We start from the raw sequence: 21,141 nt of genomic DNA, 5'->3' as shown, positions 1-21,141 counted from the left end.
AGATTTATATTAATTTGAGGATATTTTTGGTGATGATGTTAGATTACAATGTTTTTGTTTTGTTAGATGTGATCACGATGATTATGCCCTATTAGATTATTAGATTTGTGTGCTAGCTAATGACGTTTATATGTGTTAGAGGTGTATATAATTAGATGATGGTGGCGAATTTGAATGTGTATCTTAGACGATGTTTATGATTATTAGATGATTATCATCATGATATTTATTTTTATGAAATAATATTTATTATAGATTATGTATTGGTGAACTTATATCAAACTTTTATATATGAAATTACATGCAAAACGACTTACTTTAAAAAATGCAAAGATATTTTTATAAATTACAAAGTTTAGTATGGTTGAAACTATGATTGTAAAATTACGATAAATATTTTTCTATTGCCTAGATAGTTCATTGATATTCAATCTAACTTAGTAAAATATTTCAATACTAACAAGGAGAAAATTATTGAAGGTAAAATAATTTAGTTAGTTCTTAATAAGACGAAAATGTGTAACTCATTCAATTTTTAATATAGAATATCATTAATAATAAATTAGTCAAAAATACCATTTAACTAATTCAATATTGGTTTATAAAATTCGATCTATTATTAATTTTAAAAAGTTTAAGACACAAATGTTTATAACCTGTAGCCTAGATCCATCTTAACTTTGGATCTACCAAGCACCGAGAGGGATCAAATCTCTTGAGATGCAAACATCTTTTAGAGTGAAAAGATATTTGATCCCTCTAGGCACTTGGTAGATACAAAGTTAAGATGGATCTAGGCTGGTATAATATATATGTTGTTGGCTTTGAAATATTTTACTTATAATACATGTTCCCACATTAAAATGTTAAAAATGCCCCCCTCATAATTTTTTCTTGTATGTATACATTTAATTATTTTTATTATTAATATTTTCTAAAATATTACATATCAAATCTATATTAAACATTGAAAATTTTATAAATATCCCTCATACATTGAATTAGAAAGAAATTATTAATGGAATAATAATTCTCTCAATCTTTCTCACTAAAGTGAAAATATAAGAAAATTTTCAGTTTAAATTACTTTATTTTTCTCTATATAAAGTATCTATAAAATTATGTTATTTAATATGGACATTGAAATATTTTACTTATTAGTAAAATATTTTTTAATTGAATTCTCGCTTTTGTGATCCATATCATGAAAAGTACAAAAACATTCGGTATAAAATCACATTATCAGAGTTTTGTTGACGTGTTTCAAACCATCCAGTGTGGTTCATCATTTGGACAAGATGAAGAACCAGATATTGGCATCAATTTAAATAGATGAAGAGAAATGTTTTTAATAAATAATATTTTAATATAAGGAAATAATTGTTAGAATATAGATGTTTTTTTTAAATGTTTTTAGAAACTCTCAATGGAGTAGTACAAGTGCAGCTCACAAAGGAGCATCATGTCAATGAGACTTGAATCTCGGTGAGGAGGTTATCATTAAAACTCCCAACCAACTGGGCTACCTTCAGTCAACTAAGAATATAGATGTTAATATTGAATTAAGGAAAATAATTTATCAAAAGGAAAATTCTAATGAAATGAACATCTAAGAATAAAAATAAAATTTAATATTTAGGTCAAACCTAAATAATCAAAACAATAAAACAGATAATAAAATCAATATAATAATATATAAAATAAAAATAATATATGGGTCAAACTTAAATAATAAAAACAATTAATTCTAAATATCACATGAAAATGGAACATACAATGAATTACACATAATGTAATATCAATAATAACATTTTCTGTAATTATGGCCGAAATTAATTTCTTTTGTTAATATTGTTTTTAATTTGTTAATTTAAATTGTTATTTTACTATCTTTAAATGTAACATTATGTGAGAACATCTCTCCCATACTGAGTTGTAAAGCGTCTCTCGACGCAATTAATTTAGATTTAATATAACTTAAAATATTCAATTTTGATGTTATTTTGGTTCTTTATTCACTATTGTACTAGTTTAAATTTAACTCTTTTTAATAATAAATATGTGTTAAATAATACAAAATTGATTTAAACTTTTGACAAATAATATATTTTATTATTTCCTAATGAACAACTCAAAAAATATTATTTTTTCCACATACGTATCACGAGATAATCACTAAAATTCATGTTTTTCACATTTCTCCTAGCTAATATTACATCGTGTTCACAATGATAATGACATATCTATGAATAATTTAGTTATAAATACATAAAAAATAGATATTTATTTCACATAATCTAAATAGAAAACAAAAATGCATCACCAAGTCTATTTGAAAGTCAAACAAATGCCTCTTAATCACCATCACAAATTCACTATTTTGTTCACTTTCCTATTTGAGAAGGGTTGTGATCTCGAATCCTTATTATCATAGATAATATACCCAATTGGAAATACATAGTTTTAAGTACTTTAAAAATGTTTCAATTGCAAAAAATCCTATAAAAATGTTTGTAAATCTTACCAATTATATTATAAAATGCCAATAAGATGAATAAAAAAATAATATAATTAGCGATGTAATGACAACAAAAATATACAACAATAGTATAAATGATGAAATAACACAAGTACATATCACTCTCCATTGTCATCGCCCTGATTATCTTCCTCGCTTGGCATGATAACAATTTTGTTCTCAAAAATATGTTTTCATCTAGGTTTGTGTCTTAATACGAACCACCAATCCCTATCCAACACATTTGGGTTAACAAACATCTGGTTGCAGTGTTTCGGGAAAACATAAGACTCCCTAGCTTCATGCCACATCTTTCTAGAGTTGATAGATATCATCCCACTATTGTGGTCTTCCTTTACACTATTCCGATCATAGATGTCCCACCACTTGCACCAAAAAATAACACATTGGAATGAAGAAAAGTACACTTGAATGATCTTTTGTATATTTCCAATGTAACTTAACGTCCCCTGCATTAGATTTTGATCACGGTGGCTAGCACAACTATATTGGTCGAACTTGACTTCCACTCCACAGTCTTGTGTCATGCATCCATCATTGGCATCCTTCATGCGAAAATGATGTCTATATGCCCACATAGATGGGAACAAATGCACCTATAAAAAAGTGAAAAAATCACAGTGTCATGTGTCTAATAACTTGAACTTATATATATGTGTGTGTGTGTGTGTGTGTGTGTGTGTGTGTGTGTACAATTCGAAGGTGAAGTATGAAGTTAAAACTCATGTATAGAAAGAGAATATAATTACGGAGTTGTTGCACCCAATCCATATGTTTAGTGCATCCTCTTCAACACGCGGGTAACGAACAGATGCACCATATTTCTCTTTAACTTGATCAACAACCCAACTATTAGGGAATGTCATTGGCATATTTTCTTATAAATAATCAGGATAAGGCACCCTTCTACCATTAAACCATTTGAATTCTTTCCTATCGTTGTCCCATTTCCCACTCTTCTTTTTGTACAATGCGACCCACGGTTGTGTCGTTTCCATATTGTAAAGAATGAATTTGTTGATGGATTCACTTTATGAATTCGTTGAAATCAAACCAAAATATATATATATATAGTACGTATGAGATTAAAATATGCAGTAGTATGAAGTTCATTATGAATAGTTACTGTTTAGTAATTTGAAAATGATTAGCCTACACTTACTCTTTATCATACACCTCTTTCCATTCATTTTGAGAAGTTCCCCTTCTCTTTTTTCTTCATCCTTTTTGTCATTCCAAATCATCGCACCTGGTGTGTTGTCGATCTTCTTGATGTACTTACTATCATAATAGAAAGACTCATACAATATATACCCCTATGCAATAGAACCCTCGAGTTTTACCATTTTCTAAACAAAACCTTTCAATTTCTTCATGTACCTCTCTAAGAAGAACATCCAATGCTAAGAAATGACCCCAACTAATTCAACCTTGTTTGCTAGGTGAATTAGAAGAGGAACCTGCAAGTCCATAAAACTCATTAACAGTTCCTTCTCAAACATACAAATAATCATAGATATCTCTTAACGCCACTGTGGAATGCTAGCTGATCTGAATCTGGATCCTTAAACTCTCTTAAAGCTACCTGAACTCTGTAAAAACTCATACCAAAGTTTAAAGTCTTGTGGATGTCGAAGCCTATCAGAAACAACCTTTGAATAATGGCCATTTTACAGCCAGCATGGAGTAATGAGGACCTTCGGTCAAAGCATGTTGACCGAGGCCCATGGAGACCATGTAGTGGTGCAAACTAGCAGTTAGTAAGTTTGGATCAGAAAATGGAGGTCGTTTCTGATGCAAAGTTCTAATCATGCATCGCTGGGAAAAACCCCTCGAAATGGTAAAGCCCCGAGTGCTCGGTCACAAGGAAAGCTAAGAAATTGTTGGAAAAGTGCTAAAACCAAAGGCAGGTCCCCTGCTCCAAAACCGGCGGAATATCAGAGGCATTTTGGGCGGTAAGCGAGTTTTTCAGAGGACTGAGCGATTCCATACGTTGATTGATGCGTGTTTGGCAGATGAGAGAGAAAATCACTCTCATTGCGAGCTAACATCCGAGAAATTCAACTGCGCGATAAGAGTGATAACCATCGGATCTGGAGGCCCCAGATCTAACGACGGAGATTGCATCCGATGGGAAACCGGATTCGACGGAAAAAATAAGCTTCGGCACATAAAGGTTGAAGTCCGATTGGACCGCTGAGTTGGCGGATGAATCATTTCACAGAGTAACCGAAGTAATGAACCGCTTGAGGAAGAGCTGGCTCAGCTCGTGAGGAGACAAGTGGCCACCTCTCTATGAAGCGTTACAGTGATGATGACGCAGAGCAGGGAATTCCAGCAGACAGAGGCAGGCGATCTGAAGAGCCAGGAGAGGAAGCGAACAGTCATGAGACGGATTGGAGTTAAGCCACGAACAGAAAGAGAGTAAAAGGAGAGAAAAAGAGGGTAGCCTAAGAAGCAGTAGAGCGGACTTGGAAGTGGAAAAAACCAGAGCCGAGCTCACTGTAACAGGCATAGCCACCAGAGGTTGGAGGGAAAACAGCGAGAAAAAAAAAACGTTGAATATGCAGAGAGTCTGGGAAGTCACTTGGGGGTCGAGTGAAAAACCAGAGAGCTCAATTGACAACAGCATATTGTTTTTAGAGTTGCTTGGAGGTTGAGTGATTCACAGAGGCATGCAAAGGCCGGTAGAAAGAACTTAGAAAAGCCAGAGCAGAGGGCCACGAGCTGCAGCTAGAGCCAGAGCCAGAGCCAGAGCCAAGCGAGCGCCAGAAGCTAGAGCTGAGAGCCAGAACCAGAGCCCGAGCCACAGAGCCAGAGCTAGAGTCAGAGCCACAGCCGGAGCCACAGCCAGAGCTAAGAGCCAGAACTAGAGCCCGAGCCACAGAGCCAGAGCTAGAGTCAGAGCCATAGCTAGAGCAAGAGCCAGAGCCAGAGCCAAGAGCCAGAGCTGGAAAGCCGAAGAGCTCCAAGAGCCAACGGATAAGATGGTGTTCTGAGCATAATTTTCCAGTGTAAAACATTGGAGTTAAGTGTAGGCACTTGTAAAAGAACTATTTCCATAATCCTAGAGAGCCTAATCGAGTTGATTAGAGCTCAAGGAGACGTAGCCCAAGATATCAGGGTGAACTCCATATTATATTGTTGTCTTATGTGTTTGTTTTTATTGTTGCTTTAACTACTCTTATATGCATTTGTGTATCAGTTTAAGTACCTTCCCATATCAGCACAAACAACAGATTTTAGAGTAAGTAATCAGATGAAAACAAATACAAGCATACACCCATATTTTCAAGCATTTCTTATTTCTGCATTGGTTAATCATTAAGAATTGGGAAAATTAGAAGCATTGGAAGTGGGAGAGGTTCTTGTAAGTTAGACAAGAAGCCTAAGAGCCCCATTTTTAGATCAGGGGGTATCATAGCTTAAGGTTGATTAACCCCACCTTCAAAGAAGGTTGTAACCGAATGCTTGATTGACAAGGCAAAGATTGCTTGTCTGAAAGGTGTTTGGACAGTCAAGGATTGATTGCCTCATCGATTGTATGCTTGGTTGCAGAATGACTATTGTTTGAGGTTGCAGAGGTGAAGGGAAATCTATTGATAGCTCAGTCCAGAAAGGACAAGAAGGAAGAAGGGCTGAAGGCATTCTTCTATCCCAAAGGACCTCAAAGCAACCCTTGAAGCACAAGAGGTTTGTCGCAAAAGGTTGCTTGAGTAAGCTCTTTAATAATCTTGTTTGAAGTTCTTTTGTTCATTTGCATAATGACAACTTCTACAAGTGAGTCCTCAAATTCCTCCTTCATCACAAGATTCTTTAATGGAGACATGAAGCAAGACTTGTCCACCATCATGGATATGGTGAGAGAAATGTAAGAGGATGGAAGGAAGAGCAGCATACTTAGAGAGCAGTTGAATTCCATGGAGGAAGAGAAGCAGATGCTTTCCGACAAATTACAGGAAATGGAGAGGAAACTTCATACTGCAAGTATGAACCTGAAAAGGATGCATGAGTTGGAGTCACAACTCTTTTTTGCAAAAGAAGCCTTGGCCAAGTATCACCTTGAAAAAGAGGTAAACCATTCATGTTTGTCTTCAAATTCTTCTAAGAATGCTTATATTGGTTCTTTTGAAAAACATACCAGAGGCATAGGTTCCAAGCTAATGTCCAATATGGGCTATGAAGGGAAGGATTGGGCAAACATGCACAAGGTATTGTTGAGCCAATAATGGTTGAGGAAAGGCCTAAGTATTTGGGTCTTGGCTATGGACAGTCTTATGGAGATAATTCCAAAGCTGCCATGAAGACCATTGAAACAGTTCCAAAAAGGAGTTTCATTGCAGGTCCTCTACCTCAGAAGTGTGAGGATTGTATTCAAGAGGAATACAATAGCTCAAGAAATCATTTTCATGATGCAGATGTTCAAAAGCACACACTTGAACCAGAGAGTTGTGGAAACTTTGACAACCTTGAAGAAGATGATGGTATTCCAAAGGGAGCCACTTCTTCATTTGCTTCACCTCCTCATGAAGGCAATAAAGGTGAAAGAGGCAGGTATAAATTTGGTTCTAAAAACATTCCTTTTGATTTTGTAAAGCATGGAAAAATAATTGCATGTTCCTTTTGTGTTTTGGATAACCATTATGTTTCTAGATGTTGGAAGAGGATGGCCACATACAGGAAACTTTTGAAGGAAAAGAAGCAAGTAGCCAAAGGTCCACAGGACAAGGCAAATCATGCTGTCAAAAGGATGCACGTGTGTTGCACTTACTACCATAAGCAAGGGCATCTTACTGAAAGGTGTTGGATTTTGAATCCAGCATTGCTTCCACCAAAGCTGAAGAAGAAGGTGGAAAAAGAAAATGGCAAGGATGGAAATAAAGATTCGATGATTGATGTGGTTCAGGATGATTCACATATTGATGCTGATGTGCAAACAAAGGAGGGACCTTTGAAATGGATTGGTAAGAAATGGTTAGAATTCTTATCCAATTAAGGTTGCATGTCTAGTGATGCATCTGTTTGCATTTCTTTGTGGAATAAATGCAAGTTGCAGGATCTTACCAAATGGTAAATAGAAAGAAGTTCAGTAGGAAACTCACTTCATTTACTGCAACAATATGTTCATTTCAGCTTTGAAAGTACAATGTACTTAAGGGAAAGTTGAAAGATGGAATGCATGCCTGAGCATGAGATGCATGTGATGCTGGCCTAGGAAAAGTTAACTTGGTTTCCAAAATGGAGACAAGGATGAAGTGTTTCATATTTTGGAAAAGAGTCCTAAAGGTCTTTTTCCTACATGCTTGACTTGAAGGGTCATTTGTTGTAAAGGCATGTTTTATTGGCTTGTTATCTAGTCAATCATTTGTATGCAGATATAGGACATGGAAGGGTTCACAAGATGTGAAATTTGTTTCTTTGTTGACGCAGGAGTTAGTCCATGCAGTTATTGTATGTATGCCTACTGTTGTTAACAGTTGTTGCTGACACCTTTTCAAACAGGTACAAATGAAAGTTTTGTGGAGAAGATGTACTTCACATTTGTTTGAGCCACCTTGGATCAAGGATCAAGGCAAAGAAGTTCAAACTACCTTCTGTAAACTTCACAACAGAAGTTCTGCATGAAGTCAAGGAGGAAAACAATTCTTCCTGAAACGACTAACCTATCCAAGAAGGGAAGTGGTCAGAGACTTTGATTCAGAGGTAGTATGTGAAGGCAAGTGTAGGGAGGCTGAAAGCAGAGGGTGTTGTTACTCTCATTTAATGCTCAGATGAGTATATCAGTCTTTTGGTGGACCAAAAGTTCTTTTAGTGGGAAGGCGTGATCCGAATTTGGATCCTTAAACTCTCTTAAAGCTACTCGAACTCTAAAAACTCATACCGAAGTTTAAAGTCTTGTGGATCTCGAAACCTATCAGAAATAACCTCTGAATAATGGCCATTTTGCAGCCAGCACAGAGCAACGAGGACCTTCGGTCAAAGCATGTTGACCGGGGCCCATGGAGACCACGCAGTGGCATAAACTAGCAGTTAAGAAGTCCAGATTAGAAAACGGAGGCGGTTTCTGATGCGCCCTGAGGCGGTTTCTGACGCGCCCGAAGCGCTCAGTCACAAAGAAAGCCAAGAAACTGTGGGAAAAGGGCTAAAACTGAAGGTGGGTCTGGCGCTCCAAAACCGGCAAAATATCGGAGGCATTTCGGACGGTAAGCAGGTTTGTTAGAGGAACCAACGATTTCCATACGTTGATTGATGCGTGTCCAGCGGATGAGAGATAAAACCGCTCTCATCATGGGCTAACGTCCGAGCAAGTCAACCGCAGGATAATAGCAATAACCATCGGATCTGGAGGCCCCAGATCTAATAGCGAAGATTGCGCCCGATGGGAAACCAGATTCGATGGAGAAAATAAGCTTCGACACATAAAGGTTGAAGTCCGATTGGACCGCTGAGTTTGCGGATGAATCAATTCACAGATTAACCGAAGTAACGAACCGCTTGAGGAAGAGTTGGCTCAGCTCATGAGGAGACAAGTGGCCACCTCTCTGTGAAGCGTTACAGTTAGGAAGATAGACCTATAGCTTATTTTAGTGAAAAGCTAGATGATTCAAAGAAGAAGTATTCTTCTTATGATAGAGAATCTTATGCAATTGTATAGTCATTGAAGAAGTGGAGACATTATCTAATGTCAAATGAGTTCATACTTTATTCAGATAGCCATGAACTACAGTATATTATGCAATAGCCAAAGCTTAGCTAGAAACATGCTAAATGGGTAGAGTATCTTCAAGGTTTCCATTTTGTCTTGAAGCACATAAATGGTCAATCAAAGAAAGTTACAGATGCCTTAAGTAGGAGAAATGTATTACTCCAAGAAAGTCAAATTCAAGTGTTGGGTTTTGATTTTCTTAAGGAATTATATGAGACAAATCCATATTTTAAAGAGGCATTTGAAGCTTGTAAAAATCTTGTTTTGAGGGATAGGAGTAAATGGTTGGATTATTTCTTACAAGATGGACTTTTGTTTAAGACAAATCAGTTGTGCATACCAAACTGCTCTATGAGGGAGAACTTAATCAAAGAGAAACATATTGGAGGACTTGCAGTACATTTTGGTATAGAGAAGACTTATGAACAGTTGAAAAAAATTTATTTCTGGCCGAAAATGAGATCTGAAGTGGAAAAGTATGTGAAAATTTGCAAAATCTGTCAATATGCAAAGGGAAGAAGCCAAAACACAGGTTTGTATGTTCCATTACCAATTCCAGATAGGCCTTGGGATATGGTAAGTATGGATTTTGTTTTGGACTTACTAAAGACTCAAAGGGGTAATGATTCAATTTTTGTTGTAGTGGAAAGATTTTCAAAAATGGCACATTTTATTCCATGTTATAAAACTAGTGATGCTACTCACATTGCTAATTTGTTTTTCAAGGAGATAGTAAGATTGCATGTGTTGCCTAAGAGTATTGTCTCAGACAGGGATTCCAAATTTGTTGGATATTTCTGGAGTACATTATGGAAGAAGTTGGGAACTAAACTAAGTGTCAGTTCTGCCTATCATCCACAGACTAATGGATAGACTAAAGTTGTGAACAGGAGTTTGGGCAATCTTTTAAGAAGTCTTACTGCAGAAAATCCAAAACAGTGGGATCAAGTGTTGGCACAAGCTGAATATGCATATAATGACTCACCTAACAGGAGTACAGGACAGAGTCCATTCCATATTGTTTATGGAATGCATCCAAGAGGAGTATCTGAGTTAAGAAACTTGGGAAAAGATGAGATGAGAAGTGCAGAGGGAGAAGATTTTGCTTCAAAAATGCAAGCAATACATGAACAAGTGAAACAACAACTGTAGGATAGCAACATCAAGTACAAAACCAAAGTAGACATGAGAAGAAGAGAGGTGAACTTTGAAGTTGGAGATTTGGTTTTAGCACACCTCAGAAAGGAAAGATTTCCAAAGAGGGAGTATAACAAATTAAAGTTCAAGAAAATTGGACCATGCAGAGTATTAAGGAAGTTTTCTGCAAATTCATATGAGATTGTATTCCCCCTTGATGTTGGAATATCTCCAATTTTCATTGTTGCTGACCTATACAAGTATGAAGGTGAAACTATAGATGATATAGAAAAGGATCAAGAGACACAAGAAATTGACTGGGTAAAATAGTTACCTACAGCAAAAGAGTTACAACCAGAAAGGATTTTGGACAAGAAAGTATTCAAGAAAACCAGAGGACAAAAGTACTTTCAGTATTTGGTCAAATGGAAGGATCAACCAACTGCTGAAGCTACTTGGGTAACATAAAGCATGCTACAGAAGCTGGGCAGTTCTGTAGAAGAGCTCATGGACAAGAGCCCGTGAAGAATTTTGTCCTCAGGAGTCTGATGAAGGAGGATGAGTCTTGGAGGGAAAAATCTTCAAAGTTATTCCAAAAAAAAAAAAAAAAAAATCTACAAGCAAAGGAGTGGGATCATTTAGCCATCAATTTCCATGTTTTTCTAGTTTAGCATAGAGATAGAATCTAGGAATAAATCATGATGTAATAAAATTTAAATAGTTAAGCCACAGTGGAGGTTCTCGAGGAGAATACCTCATTGAACAGATAGGATTAGTTAAGCATAGTGGAGGTTCTCGAGGAGGATGTCTCACAGAACTGATAGTTATAATAAATTTAAGCCTCTGTTTTAAGAACTGGTTGTTAACACGAGCCAGTATATATGTAATTTTGAGGCTATTGTAAAGGGATTTTGACCAAAAGTGTTTATTCCACATCACTGAAGAAATGAGCAGATATCTCTGTGTACTGGTCGATCTCGTAGAACTTGTGCTCTCTGAAACCCTTCTTATGTATCTGAACGCCTGTTTACCTGTAAATCTAGTATTATGCGTGTATTCAACTTTGATTTTCTTCTGAGTCTTTATAATAGTGATTTGGCCTTGTTTTCCAACTAACACTTCGATTGAATCCTATTGGAGTGGTTTTCCTTTATATCGGCATGCCTCGTTTCAATTATATGCGTTGTTGAGTTCCGCAGGCGAAAACACTAGTTTACACTGGAAAACCGTGAAAAACTTAGTCGGAATCGAGTTCCAGACTTGAAAATCTATTAAGTATGGCCAATACCCTTATCAGGTCCGCAACCAATATCACATCGCAGTGTTTGAGCGGGGAAGTATTAGCCCTTTGAAGTGTCAAAGTCCAAAGTGTGACTTTTGGATCCGAACCATTATAAAGGAGGCTTTAATAACCTATCAGGTCCGTAGGAATATCGCATCGCAAGCCTTTAATGGGAAGATCTTAGCATATTGGAATCATCGATTGTGATTACCGACAATACCATGCGTTATCGCATCGGGATTAGCGAAGCGTTATGTTATTGTTCCATTCCATGTGGAACTGCTGATAGTGATCGTCGATAGTGTTATTCCATCTTTATGGAGTAAAGACCTGACGATAGTGCTTTTGCGTACTAGCGCATCCCTTTGGAAAAACTATGCCAATAGTGTATTTTGTATATTAACGCTTCCCTTTGTAAAAGCCCGCCGATAGTGTATTTTCATGTGAAATAGCATTACGGCAGTAAAACTCCATCGATAGTGCATTTCCATGTATAATCGCACTATGGTAGTGTGAAACCGCCGATAGTGTATTTATGCACAATCGCACAAATTCCACCCAAAAGCCCTGTCAATAATGTATTTTGTAATTCCCATGGAATTATAGCTCTGATAGAGGAAAAGAGGCTTTATGATATAAATTGTGGCCGATAACCAAGGTTGGGGTGATTAAGGGGAAAAGAGTGGTGATAGTGGTGAAAAGGAAAATTTATGAACGGTCAGTCTAGAAATAGATGACTGATACTCCAGCTGGGATTGAAGAAGGGTTTCAGCCAGAATTAGAGGAAATTATATCAAGATTATGGCGTTTGTCTATATCGCCTGCACCCAGGCCACCAAAACACAACAAACTAATGAACTTATCTTCATCTGAAATTTTGATATCAACATACGATAACTGACTTACCACAGTGTTAAACGCATTCAAATGCTCTGTCACCGTGTCTCCATCTTCCATCCTCAGGTTATACATATTTTTTCGTAGGAACAGTTTATTCACCAGAGACTTAGATTGGTACAAAGTCCCTAACTTGTCCCATAAAGCCTTCGCCATAACTTCCCTTGATACATTCAACAATATTGAATCTGAGACAATTGTATTGTGCTCTTTGCTTCCGATCCAACTTCTTCCATTCTTCATCAGATACTCCCGTTGGTTTAATACTCGGATCTACCGTGATCCACTGATCTTTATCCACCAACAGATCCTCCATCTTGAGTTTCCACAACTCAAAACTCTGACCATTAAATTTCTCAATCTCTATCTTTCCACTGCTCGCCATCTTCTTTCACCACCAGAATCGATCACACAAATCTCCCACTGAACGGGGTCTACCACAGGCCCAAGCAAAACCCCTCAGCAAGAAAGGCATCCCCTTGAAGCCAAAACAGTGCTAATACCAAATGTAGGTTTTATCCCGTACATAAATTACCTACATACGAATTCTAAAACACAAAAAATAAACAATGCGAGAACATAACACATACACACAGAGATTTTCCCCTGGATCCCAAAACCGAGACTACCAGCTTGATTTTTCATTATGTTTCTTTCAATGTTACAATACATATTTATACACGCTGAAGCATCCAATACCATGGACCGAAAACCATTGCGTCCAAAACCATGTGCGAAAAACATGCACAAAACCATAGGTAGGTCTGCCCAACCTAATATGGGGTCCAAAAGCCAAAATTTTCTGGGGCACTGCCCCAGACCCCATAGAGTGGGGTTACTTGCACCCCTCAAACCCCCTATGACTCCCCCCGCTACGCAATCGACACAACGAAGGGAGGGCTCTAACCCCCCAGTTCACTACGTGGGCTAGTCGTGGAAAGAATAACACAACCCAACAAGTGCCATTGGTGTTTACATGGTTAGACCAACTCATTCACACAAAGATAACCCCTTGAAACTACCAAAACAAGAATACATACATTGTGTGACAACTAACATGTGAAAATATGCCAATTTCTAAAGTTTAAACAAATCTTGTGATATGTGGACGACAACGAAAGTAACACATGCCATAGCAAAGATAACATGAAAACGACATTGGTTAGAGTGAAGGCAAGCGAAAGAGACAACCGAAAACATGAAAATGACACTCATGAAAACAAAGGTGCGTGAAAGCGACAGTTTGCAAAACTCACTGAAATGGAAGTATGGACGTAGCTAGAATGTGAGAAATTATCATTGTCAGTGTGCACTGACTGTTGACATGGATTGGACATCGAACAGACATAGTCTTGATGGAACGTGCTATTCTTTTTCAAGCTTGCGTAAAAGGATGCGCTCATAAACTTGTTGCGGACTAAGCATGTGTCAACGAGTGACTTAAACACTTCCAATCCAAGCAGGGATCTCAAAAGCATCAGCTGACCAAGAAATGACTATGTAACGACCAATCACAAGATCCACAGTAGGCTCAAAAATTCGAGTGTACGCAAAACTTTGGAGGTTGTATGTCGCAGCAACAACAATTGCCCACTTGCTGCTCCTTAGTCCTTCAAGAACACAACACTTTGGAACTTCTTACCACTATTGCCTTCTTGTGCTTCTCTCCAATACTGAAGCAGTATTTCCTTGGGAGGAAGCCCTAACTCGTGCTCAAGAAAATTTGTCCTAAACCTTAGGACGAATCTCAACAGTGAGACACATATTTCTAATTCTATCCCTTTCCTAGAATCCTTACCATAGTCACAAACCCTTTGCCCATCACACAACAAATGTAGACTTTTTTGGCCTACCCTTTTGGATTGTTTCATGCCAAACTAGCCCTCACTGGCCTCTCTAACTATCACGCTTAGGTCTGAAAGTAATCAACCCTCATGGTTGTATTTATCTTAGGGATTCTTGACTCCTTTCTTGCACAGTAGGTCTACAACTCACTCTAAAACAGTTCAATTTGAGAATTCCTCTCGACCACTCCTCCTTTGAACAACTTGTGGAACCATGCTATGACCTACACTTGGCACAATAATTCGAGCCTTTCAGCGTCCTTTTCTAGCCCAAAATCCTTGTGGCCTACTTTCTTCTACTCAACAAAACCCTCCAGCAAACTCGGCTACTTCAGGAATTGAAGGAGACCTCCTTAGGTGCTAACAAGTCATGGATCGAACCCTCCTCTCTTGCTACAACTTCATGGATTTCCCTCGCTTTCCTTAAATTAGTTCACAACCTTTCGTGTAGCCCTCTCGGCCCTCAAACTTGGGCACTCTCTAGACTACATCTTTGACCTCATTTCTTGATCAAATGATCACTTCACGTAATGGATTTCTATCTTAGCCTTAAGCCTCCTTAAATAAATCTCCCTACGCCTCTTTGGAACCCTCTAGTTCTTAAGGGTTTTGATCCTCTTAGACTTAGGAATTTAATTTTTCCCTTTTAATTTTCTTCTTAGAATTTTAAAACCTGTTTGGGTCTAAAACCCCTTCACTTGGGTTCTTTACCCACAAATTCCTTTGTGACCAAACTTCTCACAAACCCTAGATCTAGGCTTGTGGAGTACCTCCCAAGCTACACAATTCAACATAGATGATACTTGAACCATTTCCAAAACTTTGGAGATGATGCAAACAAGTATACGCATAGCAAATATATGGTTCAACAAAGGCTTATGGTTGAGGCATGTTCTCATGTCTCTAATAATTGGACCATTCTCACAATTAACATGATGGTGCAAATAAGAATAAACATGGTAAATAGATTATTGAATATAGGTTTGTGTATGAAGCACAATATGTTGAGGAAGAAAACTAAGTTTGATAAATTAAGCACAATGATCAAGAAAGGAAGCTAATTCAAAGGGAAAATGTTATAATTATTAATTAACTTAAATCTATAGGCATATAAGTGCAAACCTTTACAAGAGTAGGTTGCCTATGGAGACAATAAGCTTTTTAGAGAAATTCCAAGCAATGGTGTGATGCCAATAATTGTTGTACATGTTATGACCTTAAAGTTGTGAAAACTATGTTGTATGACCTATATGTTGACATTTTGTGATTTCGATGTTGTATATTCACGTTCATGTTCATAATTTATAAGTAATAAAGTTTATAAATGAAATATACAATCCTCATAAATTTAACATGGTCATGGTTCTATCACAATTCATAATTGTCAACAAATACCAAGAATGGATTATAGATAAAGGGTGCTTTGCACCAAAGTATTACTAAAAAAACAACTTATATCAATATTGACCCATTTTAATCTCAAATTTATTAACTATTAAAAATAATAAAATATAAATAAATGTAAACATATAAATGCTAAAACTATAAAAGTTGAAATGAAAATTATGTTACACCTATCATGTATAATAGATAAAAATATTTATTTAGAAATCATTTTAAAAATATTCCAGAAATTTAAATTTTAATGAAAGAATATTACAACCCTTTATTAATCAATCAATTTTTCCTAAACACATATCATTATATTAAATAAATATAAATAATTATCTATTACTATAAATACTTTTCTGATGTTATTTTAACAATAATAATTATAATAAATCGAAACATACACCACATCACTCTATGAGTAAAATTAATAAAATTATATTAAATATATAAAATAAAATAAAAAAAACTATCTATTTTATAATACTATCATAATCATAATAATTAAAAAACAACAATGAATATAAATATACTGATAATGAATAAAGCATGCACCATCCAATTTTATAATAAAATTCAATATTAAGTACATATTACACCTATATTACAACTGTACAAATTTATTATGCTATCATAATCATAATGGGAGGAAAAAAACAAAAAAAAAATACACCACACCACTTTATGACAAATAATGGATGAAAGTGTATTAGCACTTCTCGAGAAAAACAAGTGCTAGTTTGTGTTCCAACCTAATTTTCACAGTGCCTCTTAACAAGCATATTTATTTAACTTAAATTATTTTCTCAAATACAGCAACTAAGATCGTTATTATTTTCTCAAATACAACAAATAAGATCACAACGATTTTTATGTAACTTAGGTAGTTTAGAACAATTGGTTAATGGATATATTATTAAGCATTCTTTATTTTTTATATATTAGTTATTGATTCAAAAGATTGTGAATTGTCTCACCTTTTGGCCTTAGCCTTCTGCCTGTTTGGAAAAGAAAGAAAAATCATAACAACTTTAAATTTCAATAAATAAAATACAACCATGCTTATGTAACTCAGGAAACAGTTACTAAGAACATTGTTAAGATATTTTTTATATTTTATATAATGGTTATTGATTTAAAATTTTATAATTAGTCTCACTATAAATCACAATGATTTTAAATTTCAAGAATAATATAGTGTTAAGATATTCTTTATATTTTATATAATGGTTATTGGTTTTGTACGTAGTCTTAAATTTCAAGAATAATATATTGTTAAGATATTCTTTATATTTTATATAATGGTTATTAGTTTTTTACGTAGTCTTACCGTAAAGCACAATAACCTTAAATTTTAATGACTAAGTTACACTGTACAACTTTCTATTTCTTCAAAGTCTTTGTCGTAGTTAGAGTGAAAAAATTGTCATAGTTTAACCAAATTATTTTTTGCCTTGAAAATCATGGAAATTCTGGTTATATCTTGATAAAATCTGGCAGGAATTTTTCTAAATCCAAGTTATAGTTGTCAAACTTCATAGTTTGGGTGCCCTAGAGGTTTTTGATGGTGCTGAATCGATTTCTGTAGGAATTTACAGGGTAAGTTCTTCAGACAGAACACCAAAGGACACCGCTCACAAACAGATCACAAATCAATACACCAGTATTTTGACGTGGTTAAAACCCTCAAAGAGGGAAACAGTCCACGGCCTGAGTCAGCGTGGCCACTTCAGGCAATTTATTAATAAAAGAATGAAAATTTACATATGCTTCTCTCATAGACGGATTACCCTACAAATGACCCTCCATGCTCTTTAAATAGAGATCATGGACCAATCGGGTGTTAAGCCACGGATCAAGTGTCGGTAATACCAAGGAGAGAATGAACCGTCGGATCACTACATATCGTGACCGTCGGATTGTAAGTTACAAAATGTACATAGTAAAGAAACACACTTTACCTAACTTATACTAGACCAAGTTGTACTTAACTATTTCCTATGTGTCGGAATATCCTAACATCCCCCCTTAAGAACAACTTGGGATAGGATTGAAGGATTTACAAATATGACACAATAGGAGAAGGAAGGAGGCACTAGAGCCTATCCCCCGTTAGCGACAACTTCCTGAACTCCAACCATAAATCGAAGTTTAGTGAACTTCGCTTCTGTGAGAGCCTTTGTAAAGATGTCTGCAACTTGATCATCTGTTGAACAATATTGCACTTCAATAACATGGTCATGAATGAGCTTTCTGATGAAGTGCATGTGCAGTTCAATGTGTTTGATGCGCTGATGTTGGATTGGATCTTTGCATAGCTGAATGGCACTTTGATTATCACACCAAAGTGTAGTCGTATGTCGCTGCTGAAAGCCAAACTCTGACAGGATCTGACGAAGCCACAAGGCTTCCTTACTAGCTTCTACGGCACCACGATACTCTGCTTCCGCTGAAGAAAGAGAAATGGCACCTTGTTTCTTGCAAGCCCATGTAATAGGTCCTGAACCAAGAGTGAACACATAACCTGCAGTAGACTTCTGATCATCAAGGTCACCAGCCCAATCGGAATCAGTGAAACCAACTAATAGAGGAGATGCTTCGGCACTGTAATGAATCCCAAACTGAACTGTACCTCGAACATAACGAAGTATCCTTTTAGCTACTTTCCAATCATTTTCACGTGGGTTTTGCATAAATCGAGCAACAAGGCCAACGGCAAAGGAAAGGTCAGGACGAGTATGGGTTAGATACGAAAGTTTTCCTACAAGTTGACGATATAAGGTAGCATCAACTTCAGGAGAAGTACAAGTCACTGAAAGTTTGACTCCAGACTGAAAGGGAGAAGGGGCTGGCTTACAGTCTTCCATGTGAAAATGGCGTAGAATATCACAGGCATACTTGGACTGAGAAAGGGAAATACCTTCCTTGGATTGCAAGACTTGAAGACCGAGAAAATAATGTAAGTTTAAGGCTAGACTTCACATGGTTTATAAGGTTGGGATCACTACCAGTCAGGATAAGATCATCAACATAAAGAACAAGAATGATAAGAGACTTGCCCACTTTCTTGGTGTGCCAAATTCTAAAAGAAAGTTATCCATTTTGGCATACCAAGCTCAAGGAGCTTGCTTGAGACCATAAAGGGATTTCTTAAGCCGACATACAAGGCTGGAGTCTGTTTGTATAAAGCCAATAGGTTGTTCCATATAGATTTCTTCATGCAAATCCCCATGCAAGAAGGCGAATTTAACATCCATCTGATGGACTTCCCATTTGAGAGAAGCAGCAAGGGAAAGAACAAGGCGGATAGAGTTCATTTTGGCAACAGGGGAGAAGGTTTCAGTGTAGTCAATGCCTTCAACTTGTGAAAAACCCTTAGCAACAAGACGAGCTTTATGTTTATCAATTTTCCCATTTGGTCCATACTTGGTTCTGTAAACCCATTTGCATCTAACAAGTTTTCGTCCCTTTGGTAGAGGAACAAGATCCCATGTATCATTTGCCAATAATGAATGATATTCTTCATTCATAGATGCTTCCCAATCTGGATGGCCTGAAGCTTCTACAAAGGTGTCAGGATCATAATTCACTGAAGCTTGAGCCAGTAAAGAAGAGACTCTCTCGAGTTGAGAACGTGTACGTCGTTGATCTGTAGGATCACCGGCAAGATCACCTACTGCATCCCGAGTAGCACGGATCCATTTTGGAAGCTGAGGAGTTGAAGGAGGATCCTGAGAAGGTGGGGGAGGATTTTCATCCTCGCTTTCATCATCTGAAGAAGAAATATTTTCAAAAGTAGAAGAGATAGGGAGAGGTGGCACATCCGCCGAACTAGGCTCGCAGGCCGATATATTTTCAGCAAACTTTACATCTCTTCTAATGATAACATTTTTGGACTTAAGTGGAATAAGTCTATATCCTTTGACATCTTCATAATACCCAACAAAAATACATTTTTCACTCTTAGGTTCTAAAGCTTTATGTTTCTCATCTGGAATATGGGCCCATGCTTCACTTTCAAAAACACGAAAGTGACTTACATCTGGTTTGATTGAGCTCCATGCTTCTTCTGGAGTGATATTCTTTAAAACCTTAGTAGGAGTGTGATTTATTATGTAATTTGCACAGTTAATTGCTTCTGCCCAATAATTAAGACTAAGTCCTTTAGATTGAAGCATACAATTAGCCATTTCCTTTAAGGTGTGATTCTTCCTTTCAGCTACACCATTTTGTTGTGGAGTATATGGAACAATATGTTGCATTTGAATTCCATTCTCAGTGCAAAAGTTGATGAATGTGTTTTTAACATATTCTCCGCCATTATCAGATCTTAGCTTAAGAATTTGATGTCCAAATTGTTTTTCAACAAAGGCCTTAAAGGCCAAGAACATGTTAAATACTTCACTCTTGAGTTTTAAGAAGTATACCCAAGTGTGTCTGGAGAAATCATCAATGAAAGTCAAGAAATACTTGTAGCCAGAGAATGAAGCAACTAGAAGTGGACCACATAAATCACTATGCACGAGCTGTAAAGGGGTTGAGGCGTGCCAAGAGGCACGTTTTTCAAAACTGTCCCGATGATATTTTCCAAGTACACATCCGAAACAAACACCATCTCTGCAAGATACCATTGGAAGACCTGTCACCATATTTTCTTTACATAGATTCTGAAGAGAGTGATAGTTTAAGTGACCAAATCGCTCATGCCAAATTTTGCTCACTTCATCATTATGAGCAACAAATACTGAGGGAAGATTTGATGACCCAAAGTTGTGAAACTTATACAACCTTGTAGAATCATCAGCAATGCCAGTAGCTAAAATCTGTCTAGGATCTCTTAGGTCCTTAATTACAACATCGTGAGGTGAAAATTCAACGATTTTACCTTCACCTGAATGGGTTATCTGATATACAGATAGAAGGTTGCAGGATAAGGTTGGAACACATAATACATCATTAAACTGACCATTGTCTAGATGAACAGTTCCAGTCCCTACAACACTAAGAGATCTATCATCACCAACATATATATTTTTGGTGTTACAATCATTTAAAGAAGAAAACATGGCTTTGTTTTTGGCCATGTGATAAGAAGCTCCAGAATCAATGAGCCACTCATGAGAATGAGAAGAAGAAGAAGATACATTTAGTGCATAGCCAGACCGAGATGCTTGACAACCACATGCAGAAAGTGCCATTCTTGAAGATGAAGTTGAAGTTGAAGATTGCTCCAAATGGATGTTATGCTTCTTCATTGATACTTCCTAGGCTTCCATCTTCTTAAAGCATTTGGATTCTAAGTGGCCATCTCGATTACAAAAGTTGCAATGTCTATCAGTGTTCTTCC

Source organism: Pinus tabuliformis, chromosome 1_2, assembly GCF_031772625.1.
Source record: "Pinus tabuliformis cultivar Carrire ecotype Pingquan chromosome 1_2, CPIR1, whole genome shotgun sequence".
Classification (NCBI taxonomy): domain Eukaryota; kingdom Viridiplantae; phylum Streptophyta; class Pinopsida; order Pinales; family Pinaceae; genus Pinus; species Pinus tabuliformis.
This window is presented reverse-complemented; position numbering follows the sequence as displayed.